At 46.8% G+C, this 25,327-nt stretch overlaps 1 protein-coding gene across 5 annotated transcripts in view; it reads right to left on the bottom strand.

Moving 5' to 3' along the window:
- The window catches only part of TENM3 (teneurin transmembrane protein 3), a 1,236,182-nt gene that overhangs the window by 1,141,963 nt on the left and 68,892 nt on the right, over positions 1-25,327 (bottom strand). The gene's annotated exons all lie outside the window — the stretch shown is intronic.

The raw sequence follows: 25,327 nt of genomic DNA, 5'->3' as shown, positions 1-25,327 counted from the left end.
TGGGTGAAGTCAGGAGAAGCCGAGAGAGAAGGAGAGCGTCCCCAAGGAGTGGGGGCTCTCAGCCTGCTGCCCAGACAGGAGGAGTCTCCACGGAACTCCGGTGAGTGGGGCGGACCAGAGCTGATCTTAGGCTCCCAAGGTACATGTCATGCCAGCGCCTATTTGTTGTGACGGGGGCAGTGTGATTTAGAGGGCTCCAGAGGCACTGCGTTATTTGTCTCAAGCTGCACCGCCGTAGTGGGCAGCTAACGCAGGGGTTAAGTTCCTTTCCAGAACCCCGGTGGGGGCTGGAAAAGCACAATGGTGCCAGGCCCTTTACCTTGCTCCCACCTGCGCCGCATCAGCGTGGGCAGCTTCAACGTTTTAACCTATTTGTTCCAAGTGCCCAGTGAGTGTTCGGGCCCCGTTTGCATCACAGCTGCACGGCAAATAGCGTCAGCTGCAACGTTTAAGCCCACAGATCTTTGGGGACATCTTTTAATGAGATAGGAGTGAGATGCACTCCTCTGCCCCAGCGCAATTGCGCACATGGATTCTGCTGCATTAGCAGCTGCCCTGACATTTGGGACATAGGGCATTTGAGCCCTCTGAGTAGGCCAGTTGGCAAGGGGGACTGTGGGGTTGATAGGGGGACTGTGGGGTTGATAGGGCGCCAGGCCCTAATGTGATTTATGTGGTGCTAGGGAATGTGATTCATGTCCTGTGAGTTATGCACCGTGATTTATGCCTTTACTGTGTTTATGTTATGAGGTTTTGCATATTGTGCTTTATGCTTGTGAGGTTATGCCCCTAATGTGGGTTATACTTAGGAGGTTAGGGTCTAATATGTTTAAGCTTATGAGGTAGGCGCATAATGTATGTTGTACCTGATATGATACTGTGCATAATATGGTTTGTGTTACAGGATGATGCTGAGCAGAGTGATTGCCAGTAGTTACTGGTTGTGTTCTACGCTTATTATATGTTCTCCATTTACTAAGTTCACTTTGTGATGGTTCCGACAGTGGTCCAATTGGCCCTGTCATGTGTATATAATCCCTTGTAGATATTGCCTAGTGCCAGAGGGCACAATGTATATTATGTGATTACTATTCTAATGTGTTATGAGAATACAAAGGCTATTTTTGATATAACCTTGTGTGGAGGTCATTTTGTGGTGTGCCTGGTATGTTGTTGCTGTGTGCATGTTGCGAAAAACGCTTTACACAATGCCTCCGGGATAAGCCTGACTGCTTGTGCCAAGCTACCAAGGGGGTGAGCAGGGGTTATCTTTGGCGTGTAAGTCCCTTGCCCTGACTAGAGTGGTGGTCTCTGCCTGGCTTTGGCTCCAGCCTTAGCCAACCAGAGATCCCATTTCTAACAATTACACATATCCACATGTAAATATTATGTGTTAATTTACAAACATATACAAACTGTAGAGGAAAAATACATCTGGAGACATTGTGAAATCACATTTGACCCATAATGGATCTTGACCCGCAAAATTACAATACCCCCAACTATACCAGAGGCAGCGTTACAATGTAAGAGGGTATCATTAGAAATAAAGCAGACCTTATTGGCTTTGTCAAAGGGTCACCACAGCAAAATATATAACAAGCCTATTGGCATTGTCAATGGTTCACCACATCACATTATAAGGAAAACCTATTTGGTTTGTCAAGAGGTCATCAAATTAAAATATAAGTCCATAATCACAAATTTGCATCCAAGTTAGCTTCAGTAATCAAGTTTGAATGCATGTAATATTAATAAGCATTGCATTGTTCAAAAAAGTTGGCAACAAATCATTTATATCCAAAATCACAGGAAACATGTTAGTCTCTGACTTTAACCACTTCAGGCCACATAATACAGTAATAGGACCAACTACTAAGGGGGTTCCAGTACTCCCGAGCTAAAGAGCAGCAAGACCAAACTCAAGGAATGCTTAAAATATGGTGAAAATTCTCCACAGGTCATGCATCCTATGAACTATGACAAATTTCCCCAAATCCCTCCTGAGGACGCTGCTGCAATCCCTGTAGCCCAATACAAATTTTAGAATTTACATTGGTGGTGCCTCTGCCCATTTTGGGGCACCACAAACCCATGAAAAATATTCAAATTAGACGTCTTGTGGAGTATTATGGGGCACTCCCAGGCCAGGAGCAATGAATATTGATAAACATCTATTCACCCTTTTGTTCATGGCTGTTTGTGCCTTATGGTTTGGATACCTAGGTGCCCGAGCTACTGGTGTAGGAAAGTGTGGGGGGTAGTACGGGGAGCCCACTCCCAGCTGCCCCACTCACATAGGTGAGAGCTGGCATCTTTTTTGTTGCTCACCTGGTGAGAGCAGCGTCTCTTCATTTTCACCTCAGGAGGGTGTGTTGTTGCGGCCTTTTTTTGTTGTAGGCCACAGGGATTCAAGATGGCGCCGGCTTGGCAGGGCTGCTTTCATTTTCATTGCCCCTGGGGAGATGGGTGGCCCCCGGGAAAATAAGCTGTCAGGGGATGGGGCCGCACACACGCACACTATCCCAGTTGATTAATAATCAGTGTGTCAACCCCTGGGGGCTTGGCCCTCTCTGAGGAATAAGTTTGGAAATAGCGGAGGAGCTACACGTGCTCAGTTCGTTTTTAGGCATATTTAATTGGGTGATTTTCTTGATCTTGCACTCATTTTGCTCTTGGTGGTGATCACTACACACACAGTTCATTTTCAGCATGCCTTCTGGCCTCTAAAGGGCACACTTTGTGGAAAGCCGGTTTTACTGGCTCCCTGCAGCAGTCTTTCTCTACTGGTGATCCTCTCCTGCTGCCAGGGACATCTTGCACTGCCCCTCTGCTACCAGCCAGCAGAGCACCCTCCTACCCACATTCTCAAGTCCAAGAGCCTTCTGCCTGTCTTGAAGGTCACTTCGAGCGACAGTGGAGTCTAGATCAGCCCTCAACTGGTCCTCAAGAGGCACAAGGGAGCCAGCGATTTTCTTGATAGTGAGTTAGTTCTTGCATATTAACTTGATTGTGGATATGGAGGTTCTTTGGTAAGATGAGTAGGACTTAAAATTGAGGAAGCACTTTGGTGAGGGAGTGAGAATTTCTTAGTTGGTTTAGACTCAGCATGCAGTGGCAGGGAGTGGCACCTTTCCTTTCGTCTTACCCTTTTTTCCCTCTGTAAGTGGCATATTTCAGGCTCAGAAACAAAAGACACTTGGAGCCTGTGAACACTGCACTGTATTCCCTCGATCACCACAATTAGGACACCTTGAGCCTTGTATGTTTGATGTTGGTATTTGACAACAGGGGCCCTACCCCAGGGGAGGTGGTGTGGGGGAGGTGGTGTGAGGGAAGGGTGTGAAGCATTTGTCTCATGTGACTCCTGCCTAACAAAGCGTTTGTCCCTGGCTGAAGCCACAATATGGAAAGGAAATTGCAACTTTGCAGATCTGACAGTCTGGGGCTCGGATGGCTCTTTTTCAGATTATCTGTGCTTTGTGTAGCTTTGATATAATTTGCATCATCTATTCTATTACCAAGTGTTTTTGGATGCTGTAAGTGACACTGAGGAAGGACCGAGTTTTATAGCTCAATGTATGCTGAACCCTTCACCAACCATGGTGTGAATATAGAAAACTAACTCAGGAAAGTACCGCTGCAGAGAGTGGACATTGGGAATAAGAGTAAAAGAAGAAATACAGACCAAGGGAAAAAAAGATTGCAAGGAAGATGATAACAGTGAGGAAGGCAGAGAAAAAAAAGATGAAAGAAAAGGAGGGTGGAAGCAGAAAGGAGGATAAAGGTGAGAGATGGAAAAAAGAGACGAAGTGAAAGATGGGGAAGCACGCCACAGGGAAGGGTGGAAATGGTTTTAAGAAGAAGGGGTGAAAAAAGGGATCTGTGCAAAAATGATAACACAGGAATTGAACAGGGAAGGGCAGGGTGGATTGTATATGTTGAGTTCAGAGAGGGAACAGTTATGGGAAAGTTGATGCAACCTGAACTGGATGGGTGAGTTAGAGAAATGAGAGTGAATGGTTAAGGAACTGGAAAAGGAGAGTAGGGACAAAGAAAATTGTGCACACCCCAAGGTGCTGCCTGCTTTTTCTGCAGACTTGTTGCCTGGCCCCGGACTGGAAGGACGTAGGCACTTCATGGTGCTGCTTTGGATGTTGTGCATGGCTGCTTTGGATAGCATTGGATGATGCTCCAGTAAATGTACCTGCTCAGGACCCAATGAGGAATAACGCAGGATCTGGCTGAAGACAACCCCAGGGGCATAGCTTGGAATGCACAGATTCTGCAACTTTTCAGCGTGGGACAGTGTGTATTCTGCCACTGCAAGCAAAGATGTAGAAAGTGCTGCAGAATCTTGGGGAGGGGAAAGTAATCAGAGCTTTTAGAGTAATGCCATTTGTTGTTAGCCAGAGATATTTACCAGTTGGTTCTATATATGAACATTCCTCTATGATCTCAGAAAAGCTTCTTTGATTTCTGAATTTCTCTGAGAGGGTCTAGTTGACTTCTGGTGATCTTTAAATAAATCGTGGCGTCAGAGTCTGACTTTAGTTTGATATTTTACTTGAAATGTGTGTTTACTTCACACAGGATCAAAACAAAAACTAAACTCTTCCAATCACACATGCAATCACACTTCCAATTACACATCCACCACAGTGTAGCATGCCACCCATGTACGCAAGCACTTCAGACCCCACCTGGGAGTAGTATGCGGTATATACATTTTGAAATACAATACAACAAAGGGAAGTCGGGTAGCCTATGCTTTCAAAGGTGATAGCAAGGCATTTTGAGTATATGCAACTAATGCACACATACCTTCCTTTTGGCTTCAACACAAAGCAAACAGCTGAAATAAAAATGAGCCTAAAACTAGAATCCAAATTATCAGTGGTATAGCAAGGATGCAATGGGTCCCTAATTCAAGAGAGGAAAATGGACTATCCCGAGACCCATCAGCTTGTAATGTACAGCTGTAAGTGAGATGCAATGGACCAGTCACACCACCGGGCCCAGGAGCCACTGCGCCCGCTGTGTCTCTGATAGCTACCCCTGATAGCTACCCCTCTGTCGGATACGTTGCACAGCCCAAGATTAGAAACATGCTCAAATGTTGACAAAGGGACCACTTCACAAAGATTTTGTTGTGACTTACTCTTGTGGTACTTCTTGCTTACTGCTAGCATGCAGGTATACGCAGGGAGTGCCACAAGAATCAATGACACCTAGTCGCAGCACCTCACCCAGGTTGTCTTACTTTCCACAAATGAGGTGCTACAGTTTGTCAAAAGTGGGGCTTTCCACGTGAAAATAAATAATTGTGTTTGCCAACGTCTCCTTAAAATGATCATCCCCGATTTCGGATTAGAGCATCTTTAATAAAAGTTGCCTATTTTTTTCTGAGGCAGCTCCACGTATTATAACTTTTTTTTAGCAGTATGAGCATGTGTGCATTATGCAGCCATATTTGGCAAGTTTCACACTTTTCCTAAAACAAGAAATATTAGTTTGTCTTTTCCTTCGGATGTTGCAAACTTGATTTCAATAATCCAAGGACGTAATTACAGAGGCCTAATACTGTGAACACCAATCAATCATTTGCAAAACTCAAATGGCTTCTAAAATGGCGAAATGCTTAAGAACACTCAAAACCGAACACAAAATAATGCCTTTCACAAATTATACCTGAGAGGTAAAGGGACTTTAAAAGTGCCTTCAACATTATCTTTAATCTCAGCGAAGTTTCTGAGTTCATACTATACAGAACGTGCTTATGTCCCGTATAAACAAATGAGGGGCCCTTCTTGAACATGTCAGTAAGTAAGTAGCTAGTGACAGCATCAAGTCTCAACATATAGATCCGTTTTGTTTCCTTGACTGCTGCCTTGCACTCCAAGCCTGTGGAAAAGTAGGATTCCAACAGCAAAGAAAGGCGGTCTACAGAGCAGACCTCAAAGCGCCTTCACAATGGTGGCCCGGCCTCAGCCGAGAGCCGGTAGCACGTTTCACATTCGATTCTGGAAAACCGCAAACACCGAGCGCCGCTGACCCGGCGAGGTTCGGGTTCAGTGTGGCTGAACATCGCCCGCACGACTGAGTGAGCAGCCATTATGTTAATGGCGATGTTCAAATACAAGACAGGCCGTGGGCAAATCCAGAGCCTGGGGCGCCATTAGGGTTGGCTCGAGACAATCCCAGGCACCTGGCCTCTGAAGCACCGCCGAGAGAATCTTGGTCGGGAGCAGCAACATGAAAAAGCGTCTCCCTACTTGAAGGCTAAATAGGGAAGATTTATTGAGAAACCTTCTGAAATGTGTGGCTTTTATACCTGGACTTCGGACCGGGTTCCTTTTTATTTTTTAAAAAGCAGCATAGAACACAAAAAAACACAATGGCACTGAGAAGCAATCAATGGGAAAAGAATGCTTTTAGCTGTGGCTCAACGGCGTGCTTTTCCACACTACCTCCTGCACTCGTCCCGAGCATCTCATATTTCTTTAGCCTGTAACCTCATATGTTTCACTTTGTCTACAGAAAGCTTCAACAGAGTCCGTTAATTATAGTTTGGGCTGTGTGTTCCCGGCGTGCAATGGAATTCATGTTCGACACTGACTTACAATTCTGTGAAACAAGCACAACATGAGTGTAACAACTGAGGGAGGCTACCCATATTTCTTCAGTGAGCTCTTTTCTAATTGATCAGCTAAATCTTTGCAGAAGTCCCATGTGCTGCCAGAGTACACATGTTGGAGTCCTCTGAGGGAATAGGATATGTTAGTTCAACAGTCTAACTTTAACTGGGAACCTCACACTATAAAAGAAAAAGAGTGAGAGATGAAAAAGAGCAAAAGACAGACAGGGAGAAAGAAAGAAAATAAGGTGGTAGTGAGGGAGGAGTAGAGAGAGCTTTCCCCAGACGACTGAAAATGTGAAACCCAGTCAAACCCCTTCTCAAGAAACCCTCTGCAGATCCTTCGGACCTCAAGAACTACCATCCCATCTCCCTCCTCCTCCTCCTCTCAGCCAAAGTCACTGAGAAGGCCGTCAACACCCAACTAATGACATTTATCGAAGAGAACTCCAACCTTGACCCCTCCCAATCCAGATTCCGCAGCAACCACAGCACCAAGACCACCCTACTCGCCGCCACAAACTACATCCGCACCCTCCTCGACCAAGGCCACACCGTGACCATGATCCTACTTCACCTCTTCGCAGCTTTTGAAACCATCTCCCACTGCAGTCTCGCCGCTAGACTCCACAACGCCGGCATATAGGGAACCGCCCTCGAATGGCTACGTCCTTCCTCACCGGCAGAATCCAAAGAATCAGATTGCCACCCTTCCTCTCTGAACACATATAGATCAACTGCGGAGTACCTCAAGGATGAGCTCTCAGCTCGACACTCTTCAACATCTACATGGCCCCACTAGCTGCCATCGTCGGACAGCATGGCCTCAACATAGTCGCCTACAACACCCAGATCATCCTCTCTCACCAAGGATCCTTTCACCACCCGACACAGCTTCCAGGAAGACATGAAGGATATCGCATCCTGGATAAGCAGCAGCTGCCTTAGGCTCAACTCGGAGAAGACAGAGGTCCTCGTCCTTCGACCCTCTCCCACTGCATGGGACGACACCTGGTAGCCCACTGCCCTCGGCAGCCCGCCCACCCCAAAGGACCACGCCCGGAACCTCGGCATTGTACTCGACTCCTCCCTCTCTATGACCAGACAGGTCAACACTGTCGCCTCCACCTGCTTCAACACCCTCTGCATCCTTCACAAGACCTTCAAATGGATCCCCCCCTGAACCAAGAAAGACCATCACCCACGCACTCATAACCAGCAGACTGGACTATGTAAACGCCCTCTATGCTTGAATCAACAAGTCTCTGCTCTGCAGACTCCAGACCATACAGAACACCACAGACTCCAGACCATACAGAACACCGCAGCCAGACTTGTCCTCGGCATCCCTCGACAAGAACACACCTGCGAAACCTCCACTGTCTCCCTGTCAAGAAGAGAGCAACCTTCAAGATACTCACCCATGCCTACAAATGCCTCCACAACACTGGATCCCAATACCTCAATAAAAGAATATCTTTCCATGTACCCAAGAGAGACCTCCGATCTGCCGACCTCGCCCTCGCCGAAACCCCACACATCCGCAGAGCCAGAACGGGTGGAAGAGCCTTCTCCTACATCGCGGCCAAGACCTGGAACTAGATCCCAGTCGACATCAGACACACCCCCTCTCTGCACATCTTCTGGAAGACCCTCAAGACCTGGCTCTTCGACTGACCGGAGCTGCTTATCATCTGCTCTCCTTCCCCATCACCCCAGGGCCTTGAAACACTCACGGGTGAGTAGTGCGCTTAACAAATTCCTGATTGATTGAGAGCTCTAGGGGGGGGTTGGAGACAGAGAGCGAGTGAGAGAGTAAAACAGAGCAAAAAGAGTGTGATATGTATATCTATATACATAAATATATATAAAATATATATTTATGTATATAGATTAATTACTTTCTAGTTAGGTCAAAATTTCCATAGGAAGATAATTTTTTGTTTGCTAAAATTTTTGGCGTCTACACGAATCTTCACCAAATTTTCCCCCCCAAAAACTTCACCCACCTCAGCTCCTTTCTGTAAAGTTTTGAAGTGATCTGTCAAGTGGGGGCTGGGGAGAAGGGGGATCCTAAAACACATTTTCCCCAAACAATTTCCCATAGGAGTGTTAGAAAGCATTTTAGAAAACTAATGGTTAAACAGCTTTTCAGTAAATTTCTAAAGCTAAATCTTTACTCAGAAAGTGTTCTTTTTTAATTTGGTGTAAATAAATACAACAGTTTCTTAAAGATTAAGGTTCAAATGTTAGTGATATATTGACATGCTGTCCAAAACGACCCCCGTTGTACTGCCCCCTCCATTGGCTGTTTCGGTGCCACCGAACAATTAGATTGCCTGGCCGCAAAATGATCATGTGATCCTCCGACCCAACCTCCCCCATGGGGTGAAGTACCGGGGGACCTTAAAACAAACATTCTAAAGAGAAAAAGGTAGAAAATGTGGGGTGAAGGTCTGTGGGTAGTTGGCTGCCCGCAGGGGGTTGTTCTACCATGAGGGTTGGGCACAGAACTTGTGGCCAACCCTACCTATGCCTTTGGCTGTGCATGGCAAAGGGTTGGCCACTTGCGAGGGGTTGAGTGCATGGCAGACTGCAAGCCAGGCCCTGGTTCCAACCTTCTACTGCACATGGTCATAGGGAATGCTCTTTAAGGGAGTTGGCTGAATACAATAGAAGAAAAACAGAAATTCACTGAAAAAACAAAGGTTATAGTAAGGCTTTGTAATAATATAAAAAACTTTGGTTTTAAGACAAAATTCACCAGTTGGAGTTTACTCAGAACTAAGAACCATGCTTTCGCAATACACTGCTTATGACCTCAGATATTACATCACTCATGACATGTTCAGTGACTTCATCGATAGCATTACTGATAACATCTCAAATAATTTCATTGATGACATTACTGATCCTATCATCCAATGAATTCGATCATTTGCTACACACTTATCATACTGGAAGGTATCCAGGAAGGTACAGCTACACCTAGTTTTCTATTGACTCTTTGCTGGTAAGCTTTTATAACATACTTGGCCTCGTTTTCGCATGTTAATTCCCACAGGAACTTTTGGGAAGCAAGACAGAAATAATAGTTGAACGAAAATTACACTAAATTTGGAAAACATTCGAACTGTACTCAGAAAGCATTCTTTTTGTTATTTGGTATACATCTCATATATCTGAGACATTTGTGTTCAAAGTGGTGATCGGGTGGTCACAAAGGAGTTAAAAAGATAGTGATATCTGGATGATTGGTACAGTGGGAGTCCAGCAATCCTGTAATTAAAAAACATAAGGCCTCTGATTGTCCAAGAGAGCTTTTTCTCGAGTTGGCCTTTTCAGTACCATTGGGCCAGTAATTGCCCTGAGTAATCTGATTGGCTGGCAGCTACTTGGAGAAAAATGTTGCTGAAACCATTATAGGACATGGGTATTCGGCGCCCGTGTCCTGAATTTGTGTAAGTGAATTATATAAAAGAGCCAGGGTAGGAGCACCCTGACCTTCTGACACTTGTGGGGGAGACCCAGTTGGACCCCAGCATGGGCCAAACAAATCTTAACAAATGTTATCATGCCACTGGTACCGCAGTACTCCAACGGGATACTGAGAGGCCTTCCCATGAGCTACAGCGGTATTCCCATAGAAGACATTGGCACTATCTTCAGCTGCATGGTACAGCAGGAAGATGCAAACTTTATTGGGTGAAGCTTGCACAGACCCGTCTTACCGTGGAGGTGAGACTTGTGGGACTGGACCACTATAGTACTGCGGTACAGCAAAACTAAATAAAAACTATGTGACGTGGGCTGGTGTTATGCAGGGGGGGATTGGTGTCCATGGTGAGTTGGAAATAGGGCATGGCTAGAGGCCACACCCTGTACCCAACACCCCTGCACATGAGAAAGGCGATGTACAGTGGGTGGCTGGGCACACAAAGAGATTTGGTGTAGGGCCTGGTCATGTTACGAGTGATGTACTATGTGAGGTCACAAACAGTCCACGCTGGGGGCGCAAGTTATAGTTAGTTCTTTAAACTTTAACTGCTTCATTTCAGTGTTTTTCAGTTTTTAAACATTAGTGTTTGTGTTACACCGATCTACAAGATAACTTTAACCTTTGATTTTTTTCAGCGAATTTCAGTTTAAAAAAAACAAAAAACATAAGGTAAGATCTTATTACCATACCAAACTATGTTACAATATAATTCTTTTTCCAGTGTGTTTAAGGTCTTTTTAACACAAGGTGAGATTGTATTACTATACCAAACTATAATGTCACTTCAACTTGAATTTTTTTTATATAAGCACATGTATAGAGTGCAATATGCTGTTGGGACTCAAAAGTCCTCTACACGGCAATGGATGTGCACCCCTGCCCTGAGTGCCCAACAGCACCGATGTCTGAATCACCAATGATGACTTTTGTTGTCATATGTGAACACGGATCATGCATGGGTGCCATGACATAGGCCTCGTTCATGGATTTCGGTCTTGCCAGACTGAGAGGGATACCCAAAGTGCTACCATTATAGTGGTGGAAGGCACTGCCTTCACCAGGAGTTAAGCAGCACGACCGCAGTCGTGGCAGCATACTACTTAGTGATCAGTTGGTGTGAACAGGTCATTTTTAAGGTGGGTCACTGGAGTGAGGCCTAAAGGCTCACTCACTTTTTAAAGAGCCACTGCTGTGTGCTTACCTCACCCTTGGTCGACATTAGGTTGGTGTGAACTATTGCGCAGTGCAGAAATTGTGTATCTGCGCTGGGTGTATGTGTGCCTGGGAAGCGTGCAATACAGAAATAGTGCCGTACTGAGTAGTGCGTGCATGGTGTATGCATGTACTGGATGTACATGTGCCTAAGAGTGGTATAGTACATGAAGAATGTGGGGCTGTGCTCTCTCATTCTTGGCATCCTGTCTCCTTTTATTTTCTGCTGTGCAGAAACCTCCTGTACTCCTCGTCATGCTTTGACTTGAGATGCTGTTGCATGGTTCATCTTCCACATGAGTCCTCTTTGGCCCTTCTTATGCTTTTGATCACATAGATTTTAGGAGACCCTCCTCACATTCACCTTCTACTCCCCCAGGGGATGTGTGAGAAACACCTACACATCAGAGTCTTTGGTGTGTTTCTTGACCTCTTCACTCGCCCCAGGGTACACCAGTTCTTCTACTGCCTCAGGAGCAGCGGAAAAGTGTCCAGGAATCTCGTCTTCAGCTATCTCTGTATAGTGCCCCTCAATTCAGCTGTGATCAACATTATCACCCATTCATGTTTTCATGTGGTGGAATCTTCACTGAGCTCTAAGCCAAACAAAAGCTCAAAATGGTATTTAAGACAAAGTAGTGTACATTCTTGGCCTATTTTTCGTAGACTGAAGAGGCAGCGCCTCTATTTTTGCTAGGTGTGCAAAGTCTGCGGTCTTGTGATAGAAACTATGGACTTGTGCATTAAAAAAAGATGATTTTTCCATCATTCCCCCACTAAAACTGACTCTGATGCCAGTCCACACCTATGTGGACATCTTTAGAAAGACATAATGTCGTTTAAACCTTTTAACAGCGTGTAAATGTGTCAATAGGCTTCCAACTGTTTTTCCAAAGCAACAGACTTGACAAATCCAAAATGGCACCTATAGTCCAATGTCTTTGTTACAGGTTTATAGACTACGAAGGGGGGCCCAACACAGGTTCATGAGATTCTTAGTCTATGGCCCTGCAACAAGGCAGTGGACGCCACACATCCAAAATGTCACCAATAGTCGACAGCCTCTGCAGCAGGACCAGCGTCTATGAAATGATGGACCTCTGCTGGTTCCTCTTCCATAGTCCGTGGTCCCAATGCTGAAGCTGCAGTCAAAGCATTGTGAAAGCGGGAGGGAGCTTTGCAACTATGGCTTCATTTAACGACTGCATTGAAGCACTGCCGGCACCAGCCTTCCCCAGACACCTTAGATTTCCCCAGACACCTTAGATTTCCCCTGATGAAGGGCAAAAGAAATGCCCGAAATGCATTGGGTCAACTAAGAATGTTGGACATATTAAGTCTTTGAAGCAGAATCACGATATGTGGAATTAAATATCGTTACCGGAGAATAAACATACAAATAAATCTTCAAGAAAACACATCTTTATTTGGAACATTTTATTGTTTGAAAACCATTTTGGATAAAACGTACAAATATCGCCTTAGCGATAATTTCCAGCTGTGCTCAGAGGGACGTTTCTTAACACAGGAAACGCTACGCCTTTATTCATTTAACATGCATCAACAATAATTTCTTGTAGTTAGAAAATGTGGGGGCTGCTTGATTGTCCCCCACTAAGGCCAATGATATGCAATTCAAAGCCTCTGTCTGTCCGAAATGCTTTACTCTTGGTAGGCAGCTGAGTTTTTTAAATTGTTTTCGACTGAGTTTTATATAGCGCAAACTTGACCCGAAGAGTATTGGGTATCAGAGCGCTTAACACGAGCACCAGTTACGTTACATGAGGACACACTCATTTTTGTTAGGCACGGGGAGATTAAGTGATTTGCCCAGAATCACAGGATGTTGCAAGGACTCCTTGCCGAGACTCAAACCCAGTTCCCCAGATTTGAGGTCGACCGCCCTAGCCATTAGGCCAACTCCTCTCCCCAACTTCTCCTTTCTGTGCCATTGACATAGTGGTGTATTGAGAATTGTAGGTGGCATGAGGTTTGATGTGCACTGTGCGTTCTATACCATAATTGGTGAATTTCACAGCTTTTTTCGTGATCGTGTACGATGAACCATAACAAAACTATAACTGTGTTTTTAAGTGACCTTCTAGGGTTTCTTTATGATGTATTGCCTTCACCTGGAATGTACCCACTCAGAGCAGTGCATGGCTTGCAGTCATGCACTGCGGGAATATGCCACACAGTCGGGCATTTAGACAGGTGCTATGCCCATCCTGCCTACCGCTGGTCAGTTCCTGTGGAATACAGTCTATGTCCATGTGCCGCAAGGTTTGGCTCCAAGGCCTGGCCTCCTGCCAGAAATGCTATATCTGCCTGTGCAAATACCAGAATCTTTACACAACTGCATGTTAAATATGGTGAAGAATCGGAATTAACCCCTGCTATTTCAATGAAAAAATAGCCATGATCGATTATGAGGGGACTTGTACATATGATTTGAGTACTAAATGCAATATATTGCACATTTTATTGGATTGTTTTAAACTAATGACCGAACGGAAGCTGTTTTTCTGTCCGATCTTTTTAAAATATGATATTAGGAACCATATACATGATATGGAACTTCTAAGTGAAATTAGATTTTTGGATATTGAACGCGCCATAGGGAGGTTTATGATTGGTATTAAAAAGGTTTTTTACTGGTATATAAATGTTTAAAATGTAAGTAACTTATGATGAAAGTATTAATACTGTATGAGGATATGGTGCAGAACTGAAAATGAGGTTTATTTTAAAGTAATTCGATTTTCACAAGTTTTTATATAATGAATTAATTCATTGATATTTTTAATAGTTATTTTAAGTGATGTTATTATAAAAGTTGATATGGTTGTGTATGATATATGTTTTAGGATCAAACGGTCTGAATACACCTATCTTTGACTGACTGACACATATGTCTGTTTCTCAATACAAAATGGCAGTTGCATGATTACATTTTTCTCTTACAACATCAGTTTTGTTACATCCATTTTCCAAACTTGTGAGTTCCACCAAACATTCCCTGGGATCTAGGGACCTCCCAAAGTGCCTCCCCTTATGTGTGGATTTTTTAGTGAGGTAAAATCGATATTTTGACAAAAACCACAACTTTTGACATGGCGGGAAAATATGTACATCACCTTCATCAGCCAATCTTATTTGACAAAAACATCAAATATGATTGACAGAAACTGGTATTTTGGAAACAGTATTTTAGATGACCATGATATATAAAACTGCTAACTGTTTAAAGCCCACCGGTCACCATTTTAAATGTGAATTTCTAAAAGTCTACTGAACGGATGTTCACCAAACCATCAAAAACATACTTTGAGTAAAGATCTACTTTCATGACAAGTTTGGTGTAATCAGTTCAGGGTTTTAGCTGTAACTGTTAGAAAAATTATGTGTACTAAAAATAGAAGACATCTTTTTTTTTTTTTTTTTTTTTGAAACCGTTTATTACAAAATTCAAAAAATATACAGAGATGGGCCTACAACCTTCAGGCCGGCCGCTAGCAAGCAAGAGGAGCATGTGATACAAACAATAGCGTGCATGCCGCGGCAAAGGGAAATGCACAGGAGTTAGAAGCGGTGGTAGCCACACCATCCGGGCACACATAGCGGTTTCATTTTAATATATATAACAACAAAAGAACAAATCCACAAGGCAACCCACAATCGAAAACAGCAGCCTGTGCTCCCCTAGCGGGGGGGACCCTACCAATCCATAGGAGTAGCAAGGGGGGGAAAAAGGTCAAGACTGGGATTAGGTGGACTCAGTGTCCGGGACCGGGGAGATAAACTGGCTAAGGGGATGGGGCCGGTGACGAATCGGGCAATAACGGCGGGGTACAGATTCCCCCGCGGTAGGCGTTCCAGGGGCCCCATACGTTCACCCATGTCCCAGGCTTACCTCTCGCGACATACACCACCTTTTCCCGAAACATGCACCAATCCATGTTATCCTTCCATGCCGAGACAGTCGGCGACCTCTGGGAACCCCACAGTTGAGCAATGTCGCGTTTGGCCACCATATATCCCAGAGTCACCCACCGCGTCTGCGGCACCGAGTAGTCGGTTGGCTCCCACACATTCAACAGGCATCTCCTCGCTTCGGGCAGCAGCGACACACGCGTAACCACCCGCAGGACCTCATGCACACCACGCCAGAATCGCTCCACCTCCGGGCATTCCCACAAAATATGGAAAAAGGTCCCCAAAGAACCACACCCACGCTTACACAACCCGTCTACAGCATATCCCATACGCAGTAGCCTTGGCCCCGTGACATAGACCCTATGGAGTACCTTGAGCTGGACGAAGCGAAGGCGGGCCGGTATGGCCACCTCTTTCGGGGAGGCCACCGCCGATACCCAGTCCTCGTCATCCAGCTCCAATCCATCGGCCACCCATGCCTCACGAAGGTTAGTCAGCAGTCCCGAGCAGTCATTGATAAGTTTTTTATAGATCAATGAAATCGTGCTGTCCGGTACATGTCCATCTAGCACTCTATCCTCCAGAGGGGAATACTCCGGAATGGAGGCAACGTCCGGGAATACGGAGCATAGCGCATGATGGATCTGCATATACCGAAAGTATTCCCTGTCCTGTAACTGGAATTCTGTCCGTAGCATCTCAAACGTTTTGAATCCCCCCCTAGTCCAGAGATCACCCACCCTGCTGATGCCTATCATGTCCCACTTTTCAAAGCCCTTCGAGGTCCACAGGGAGCCCAACTGCTCAGATGCGTATAGTGGCGACGCCCGGGTCAAACGATCTTTCCACCCCATCGCCGCATTAGCCGCGTGCCACACTCGTACCATGACACGCGTGGGGCCCGTCAGACGTGCGTCAAGCGAGCCGGAGTACAGTGCTCGGTTATAATCACCACCCGGCAGTAAAATCTTATCCATTTCAAAGGCCGGGTTTAGAGCGGGCCCGTACAGGCCGTGATTAATCGCAGCCAGCTGGGAGGCCCAATAATACCGTTTGATATCCGGGAGGGCGATCCCCCCGTCATACCACGGGAGCGTCAGCTTCGCCAGGGCGATGCGCGGTCTACCCTCCCAGAACAGTCGGCGCTGCAAACTCTCCACCTCGCGAAAGTAGCGCGCCGGGACGACGTCTATTGTGTTCTGCAGAGCGTACAGGAAACGCGGCAGCGACATCATCTTAAACAATGCCGCCCGGCCGAGCGGCGAGAGCGGCAAGCGCCTCCAACGCGCAACATCCTCCTTCAGGCGCCGGAGGGGGGGAAGCAAGTTCTGACTATATCGGGCCTCCGCGTCCAGGGTAATGAAGACACCCAGGTACCGGAATCCCCGCGGGGCGATCTGGATAGGACAGCCCCGCGGAAGGACAGGGTCCTCCCCAGAGAGAACATAGACGCACGATTTAGCCCAGTTGATGACAAGGCCGGAGTTAAGACCAAATGAATGCAATACATCAACCAGCACTATCAGTGATTTACGTGGGGAAGCCAGGTACAGGAGAATATCGTCAGCGTATAAAGATACGCGGTCCTCATACTCGGGGGTCCAGCGGAGACCACGAATAGAAGGTTCCCACCGCAGCCACTCCGCCAGGGGCTCCAAAGCGAGCGCGAAAAGGAGCGGCGATAACGGGCAGCCCTGTCGCGTACCCCTGCCCAGCTCGAACGAAGCCGACACTCTACCGTTCACCACGACCTGCGCCAGCGGGGCAGAGTACAGCAATTTTACCCAACTGATGAATCCTGGGCCAAACCCAAACTTCGCGAGCGTCGCCCAAATATAAGGCCATTCAAGCGTGTCGAACGCCATAGTGGCGTCCAAGGACGCCAAAATGGCCGGCTCTCGTATAAACGGAACACGTGCGAGCACCCCATGCAAACGCCGCAGGTTAAGCGCTGTATTGCGATGAGGGATGAAGCCGGACTGATCCTGGTGAATCAAGTGACACACTACGCCGACCAGCCGATTGGCCAGCACCTTGGCGAGGATTTTGGGCTCTGCATTCAATAACGAAATAGGCCGATAGGATGTGACCCGGTCCCGTGGCCTCCCCTCCTTATGGATAACCACGATAGTAGCTAGACGCTGGTCTAGCGGGAGGGAACCCGCCGAGTGGGCCGCGAGGAACATAGCACGGAGATGTGGTGCCAGCGTATCCGGTCGCAATTTATACAACTCGATGGGAAGACCATTAGGGCCCATGGCCTTGCCGGAAGCGACCGATCGTATGGCGAGGGCAATTTCTTCGGAAGTTGGAGCAGCGTCCAACGACACTCTGTCCTCCTCCGAAAGGGAAGGCAGCGCGATATCCCTGAGCAGGGCGTGGGAATCTTCTTCAGAGCGGGAGGACACCGGGGAATACACCCCACGGAAATAGTCTGCAATGCAGGAGACAATTTCTTCTGGTTCAGTGACACACACACCATTCTGTTTCTCAATCAACGGGACAACTCGACTCGCTCTCTCCTTTTTGTCCAACCATGCAATCAATTTACCAGCCTTATCACACACATCATACAGTCTCCCCTGTTGCTCTCTACTGAGGCCCCTGGCCGCCTCCGTGACGAGGGCCTTATAAGCCAATTGCTTGAGCCGGAGAACATGTAATTTGTCATCCGTCACCCCACATTCTAGATCACCCTCCAACTCGGTTATCTCCGCTTCAACACGAGTCACCTCCACCCGCTCGCGCCTCCGGGAATGGGAAATAAGGGACAAGGCCTCCCCCCTGAGTACCGTCTTGAACGCCTCCCACAATGAGATCGCCGATGACACAGACCCCACATTCTCGTCAAAGTAGCGCTTAAGGGATTTAACCAGCTCTGCACGAATGGTGGGGTCACGCAGGTACCAGGGATTAATCGGGACCACCCTACCCTCTCCCCTCGGAAGAATATCAAAGTGCAACAAGAGTGGAGAGTGGTCCGAAATACCCCGTGCCAAATGGCGCACCTCCCCTATCCTCCCAACGTGCGCCGCCGGAACCAGGACATAATCTAGCCGTGAGTGACTACCATGAGCCCCTGAATGGAAGGTGTACTGCAGCTGCGTGGGATGTTTCAAACGCCAACAATCCACCAGCCCCAAGGTATCCAAGAGGCCAGACAACCATGCCTGGGCACGGGGGAGATCCCTAGGGGGGTGACGATCCACAGTTCCGGAAACCACAGCATTAAAATCCCCCCCCACCACTAGAATCCCCTCCGGAAGGCCAAGGAGGAGGCACCCCAGATCCGCAAAGGTGGTCGTCTGCAGCCCCGGCGGGACATAGACAGACACAAAAACGACCAGTCTGCCCTCCATTCTACCCACCAAAACCGTGTAACGTCCCCTGTCGTCATGGTGCACCTCATCAATCTCCAACGGGAGCGAGTTCTTAACCATAATGCCCACACCCCTTGAACCAGACGTGAAGCCCGAATGGGCCACAAGGCGGTAGCCCCGTCTATTCATGGCACAAAAGGAGTTGCCAATGAGGTGTGTCTCCTGCAGAAAAACTATATCGGGCGAAATTCGCTTCAAGAACTGCAGGACCACACCTTGTTTTATCCTGTCCCCCAATCCATTAACATTCCAGGACAACAAACTCAGTCCCCTACCCCCCATCATAAACAGAAGCCATCACTCGTCCCCCTGAGAGCACTTTAGAAATGATACAACGATGCTTTTGCCTTGTGGTAGAAACGAACAACACCCCACCCCAACCCACCCACCCCAACAAAACTCCCCCCTCCCTGCACCCCTGCATGAGCCCAGACAGCCCCCCCAACTTGCAGTGTGCCTGTAGCCCCTATATAGTGAAACTAGCTAGACCCCCTAGAGGAGGAAAGAGTACCCCTTCTAGACCCCACACAACCTCCAAGGGAGGGGAAAGAACAAAGACAGAAGCTTTAGTCGAAAGTGGCATCATAGTCGTCCAGAGTGAGGTCCAATATCAACCCCTCAGTCCCGATCCAGTGGGCCGTCTCCTCCCGCCGCCCCCCCCCCCTCCATTTCGAGCACTACCCCCAGACAGAGTGTCCAGCCAGTCCCCGGCCGCTTCGGGACGATCAAAAAAGTGCGTGCGACCATCCACCTCTACCCGCAACTTGGCCGGGAAGAGCATGGCGTATTTTAAGTTCATGTCCCGGAGCCGGCGCTTAACACCCAGGAAACTCAGTCTCTGTTTCTGGACCGCTTGAGTGAAATCGGGATAAAAGTTCACCTCCATATTTTCCAGCTTAATCGGCCCTTGCAGTCTGGAGGCTTGCAAGATCGCGTCCCTGTCCCGAAAGTTAAAAATCCGGGCAATGAGAGGCCGCGGAGGGGCTCCGACCTTCGGCCTTCCCCCGGGAACTCTGTGGGCCCTCTCCACGGCAAAGAATTTACTCAGTCCCCGAGGCTGGAGATGGGTAACGATCAGGTCCTCTACAAAAAGATCCGCCGCCGCTTCCTCCCGTCCCTCGGGTACTCCGATGATGCGGATGTTATTCCTCCGGGCCCGACTCTCGGAATCTTCCAGGCGCCGATCCATAAGCACACTCGCCTGACGAAGTCGGTGCACCTCCGTTTGGAGGGCCGCCACCTCAGTCGTGAGGCCCGACGCGGTGTGGGCCAAAGAATCGACCCGGTCGTTGGTCTTGGAGAGATCAGCCTTCACCAGGTTGACATCCACTAGGACCGCGTCGATTTTATGGGCTAAGGTGTGAAACCGCTGGCCCACCGAGGCCTTCATCTCAGCAATGGCGCCCATGACGTCTTGCAAAGTCAACTCTGTGGGCAAATCCGGGGCATCCGGAGGGCACTCAGAGGACTTGTGCGGTCCACCAGGAGATCCTTTCGGGAGGGTGTAGCGGTCCATGATGTTGGCCTGATGTGCGGCGCCACGCCGGGTCGACTTGGCCTTCAACCGATCGCCATCTTGTTTCGTGGCCATTGTCGCGGGTCTCACCCCCTCACCAGCCACGCAGTAAAAGGCAAGCAATCAAGGCCACGGGCTCCAGGGGGTCACCCCAGGACGGCGGAGCGGGCCACAGCAGGCAGGCAGGCTGGGTCACCCAGCGAGGCCACCCCAACACAAGGAGCGCCGCGATCCCACTTGCAAAGACGGCAAGGGGGCGCGAAAGTGAAAGTGAAAGTGCGGGGTACGCGACTCGCCAGGCCCAGCCCGCCGTTGTTGTTCACTTTGCCACCGGGACGCACCCAAACGCGAGTCCGGGGTCAGGAGCGAAGGAGGCCGCAAACTTCAATCGGTGCTCACTCCGGCACCCGAGGTCCGATTCGAGAACGGGAAACGGGTACCACCTCGGCTCAGGCTCACCGACACAGTCCCCTCAACCGATGCAGGATGAAGACAGGATAAACGTAGGAGGTCGCGGAGGTCCTCGGGAGCCTCGCACCTACGCGGCCATCTTGGTTGCGCGCTAGGCTCCTCCCCCCAAGACACATCTTTTTTAAACCACTTCCCCCCCCATTAACTTTTTTCTAACTGCACGGAAGCTGGTGTGCCAAATCAACACCAAGAATGGCAAATTTGATGCAGATCTTTCTAATTACCCAAAGCTAGAGGCAAATCAAAAAAGGCTTTTTCAATGGGAAGTACAACTGAACCATGACTGCAGTTGTGGTGACTACTGTGTAGTTATAGTAAGGTCAGAGTTTCCATAGGAAAATAATGGTTTGTTTTCTTAATAACTTTGGCATCATTTGACGAATCTGCACAAAACCTAACAAAAATAATATTCACCAACTTTCACTCAAAAATAATTGCGCTTATCTGTCAAGAGAAGGCAAGAAAAATGGGGGGTTCCTAAAAGTGTGTTTTTTCATTTTAGTTCTATAGAAAGAATTTCCTCTCCTATGCAGAAAGAAATGATGAAATGATTCACACCAAATTTGGCAAAAGTTTGAACTATGGGGCAGATTTACGACCGTTTTTTGTTGTTGCAAACGGGAATTCGGCCCGTTTGCGAACGCAAAATTGGTTTGCCCCATGCACAAAACATATCTTGTGAGTCTGTAACCGACTCGCAAAATATAGTTTGCGACTCGCTATTAAGAAGGGGCGTGCCAAGGGTGTTCCTTCCTAATAGTAAGTCTAATAGCAATGTATGATTGTTTTGCGACCGCTTTGCAGTTGCAAAACACTCGCACTTTACTCAAGCAGGTGGTAAGCCACTCAAAAACGGGAAGTGGTCCCCAGGGGACCCCTTCCTCTTTGTCAGTGGGTGCAAAAATATTTTTTAAGAGCAGGCAGTGGTCCCAGGGACCACTGCCTGCCCTTAAAAAATGAAACTGAAAAGTTTCAATTTTCTTTTTTAAATGCATCTGTTTTCCTTTAAGGAAAATGGGTGGCATTTAAAAACAAAAACTGCTTTATTAATAAAAATCAGTCACCGACATGATGGTCTGCTGACCACAGCAGGGAACCTTCCCTGGGAGTGCTTTCCATTCCCAATGGAGGCGCAAATTGCACCTGCCTCATGAATATTAATGAGGCATACAATTTGTGACACCATTAGGAATTGCAAACAGTGTTTGAGACAGTTGTACATTCAATTTGTTCGACGCAATTTGTGACTCGCAAATAGAATGGTCTACATCTGGCCCCTAATACAGAAAGCAGGCTTTAACTGATTTGGTGTATATCAGTTCATCCATTTGTGAGAAATTAACATTTAAAGAGGGCTTGGGTTTGGTATAAAAAGGTTAACCCACAGTAAAGGTGTCTAGAGTGTCTTGTGGGAGCTCCTCTGTACAAAATATTTTTTTAAAAGGCTGCTTCTTACTGGCAGAAAGTAGAAAAATCTGTCCCGTCTGACATTTCAGTACCATGGTACAGAATTGACCTGATTGGCTGAACACAACATCGTTCAGTGTTGTGGACAACATTATAGGATTTAGGGACTCAGTCCGAGGGTTCTGAATTTGTAGGGAAACGGCACATAATGGGGGCTGAGTGAGTACACTCTGACACCCAGATCCATGCTTCAAAGTGACTCCTACAGTAATTAAAATGTAACAAAATATCCGGTTTTGTTGTGGGTACTGCAGGAATATGCCAGCCCTGTAGCCAACCCCTCCACATTCCTTGGCTGAAGGCACACCCCATGGGAGGTTGGGCACAGTGCCTGGCAACAGTCCATGCCCTATGGCCAAACCTTGCTGCACACAGCCTAAGGTCATGTGCAGCAGGGGTTAGCTTTTTCCGTAGTGGCAGCCAGCTCTTGCAGCACACAGCTAATGGCCGTTTATAGCAGGGGTTGGCCCCTCCCAGGGGGGTTGTGACCTGGGTCTGGTCATAGGTCGGTCATGAGGGCAACCCCAGCTGTGCATGGCTGAAGGCTGTGTGTGTCAGGGGTTCAGAGGGTGAGATGCAGGGCCTGTCTGCAGACTGTGCACAGCTAGGCCATGCGCATAACCCATGCATTGCACGGTTGGTATCCCAGGGGGATGTATACAGGGCCAGTCTGAAGGCAGTTCTAAACAGGGCGTGGCGGCTGCTGGGAGGTTGCTCACTCAATCTGATGGGGGCGGGGGGGCAATCGGCTGGTGTAATTTTTTGAGGTAATATTAGCTCTATGGTACTCCTGTGATACTGAGAAGAAGCTACCACAGTTTTTGAAGGAAATAAGATGCGTAATATTGACAATGGGGTTGCATGGAGAAGGCCTTTCTGTTAATAGTGCATTTGGCAATTTTAGAGGTAGAACTGGATACATTCCATTAGATTGTTTAGGAAGATGCTGTTCTCTTCTGCTGTGAAATGAACTCCATATTGTCTGTAGATGCCAGCCACGTAGATGCTATTGTTGTAGACAACCCAATAGTCTCTGAGAAATGCTGAAATTACATTAACGAAAACATTTGAGATTTCTTACATTTTGGACAACTGGTTGCACCACTGCCACTTTTGATTTGACATATGTTGGAATAGACAAAGGTAGAGCATGGTAGGAGATTCATCAACTCTCCCAAGGTTTTCTTTATTTGGATCGATAGGGCTACCCCTGTGATTGTGCCAAAATCCTTTTAAGCAGATTGCATAATCATGACATCAGTGTGCTCATAGTTCAAAATGTTTTCAACCATAGGCAGTGGTAGATTCTATTTTATTCCTCTGTGGCTAATGCAGGTAATGTTCACTTTTAGAAAGCCTACATCTTTGTCAATGCCTTAGTTTATCACATACTCACAAGCTCAAAATATAATTGAGTGCCCCACAATACAGATGCAAACCACTTTAGTAGTATCCCAAAGTAAGAAACGGATGAAGCCTGCAGCAGAATGACAAGTGTCCTGGAAGAGTACCTTACTTGAAAAAAAAGGCAGTTAGTTCTCTAGCTTCCCAATTCGTTTCTCTTAGAGAGGCACACCATTCAGTTAGGAAGCAAGTAAATTGCATTGCTTTTCTTATTGGTTGAACAGGTACTGTTAACTATAGAGTTTACTCTTATTGCTTTAGTCATTAGCAGAACAAAAGGATGTTTAGTCATTCCAACACTTGGAGCCTTTTGTTAAGCACACTATGCTCAATGAACCTTTGATCCAGTGATAAGCTCTTGGCATGGTGTTGTTTGGCCAACTAAAGCAGTGTACAGTAGTGGGGAAGGGCTCATTGTTACTTGAACATGAAATATTAAATGCAGTTTAATAAGTCAATTCAAGTAGAAGTAGTAAAGGTTTCTTTGGCCGCATATTGATAATTAAAGTTGAAAAATACCATGAAGCTACAGTATACAGGAAAAAAAGGCATTGAGTATCTGGAAACAAATCAGAAGACCAGAAAACGTAGCAAAGCCAAACCTCAAAGGCTTGTCACAGCTACTTGACTTCTGTCCCAAGCATAACCCACCTTATGAGGAGCAGGATTGCAGTATATGGGGGAGGGGGGAGAGTGGTACTACATTATTCCATCCACACATGGTGGAAAAAGTGCAACAAGGGTTGCTTTTAATAGTGGAATTTTGGCAACTTGTATATAGCTATAGCAGGGTATGTTTAGGGACAGTTGCATATCTGAAAAAAGCAAATAAAGTCATTATGTAACTACAGATAGTTGTGATTCACCAAAAGAAAGAAGACTTTAAACTGGAAAGAGTTCTTGGGGCATAACTTTTTGTGGTGTGAACGATGATTGGAACAAGTTACTAAGCAAAAGCCAAAGAAACTGAAGTAGCTCACCCCTATGTCCCAACACCGCCATATGAAAACTCAAACTGTGTACACCAGCATAGGGCTTAAGTAGGTTATCATGTTTTAGGTTTAAACCTATAATATCTGGTAAACCCCCACCAAAAGGAAAGCAACTCTCAGTGTAAACATATAAACACAGATAAACACGGGCACAACCACAGACTAAAATGCCAATGAAGAAGGGAAAGTGAGAGAGATGTGCCATTCTTATTTCTTCCTAAAGGGGCCAATACAAATTTACTTTGTAATACAAGATTGCAGCAAGAAATACCAGTCAAATAACATTCTGCTTGAGTTTTGTGGTTTAGGGATGTCACTAAAATATAATTTTTTCTTCATCTTGTTTTATCCAGTTTTGTGTGCCCAAATTAAATGTGAAGGGTTCAGAAGCATATTTTAGGTTCGATCTAATTATTTGAATACACCGTAGAGAATCTGGGAATATTAAAACCATATTAGATCTTTTGGCAGTGTGCAATTCTTTCACTGATTCGTGAAACGGCTGGCTCATAAGAATCTTGGCCCATATGTACTTTCAGATTTACTGACAGACACAGAATGGGTAAAACCCTTTGAGACATCACCCCCCCCCCCACACACACTTTTTTTCTTTATGCAAGTCCTTATTGATAGCAAGTTAATGGCAAAATACCCCAGCCCTTAAACATTAAATGCAAGGTGTGGGGACGGGTACTTGTGAAAAAAGTGCTGTCGCCATGCACATGACACAGTGGTGAAAACATGACATAAGACTTTTCAGATATAAAAAAAAATAATAGCAGCAATGTATCCCATTGCTATGTGTGATACCTT

Source organism: Triturus cristatus, chromosome 2_2 (genome assembly GCF_964204655.1).
Source record: "Triturus cristatus chromosome 2_2, aTriCri1.1, whole genome shotgun sequence".
NCBI lineage: Eukaryota > Metazoa > Chordata > Amphibia > Caudata > Salamandridae > Triturus > Triturus cristatus.
This window is presented reverse-complemented; position numbering and strand designations above follow the sequence as displayed.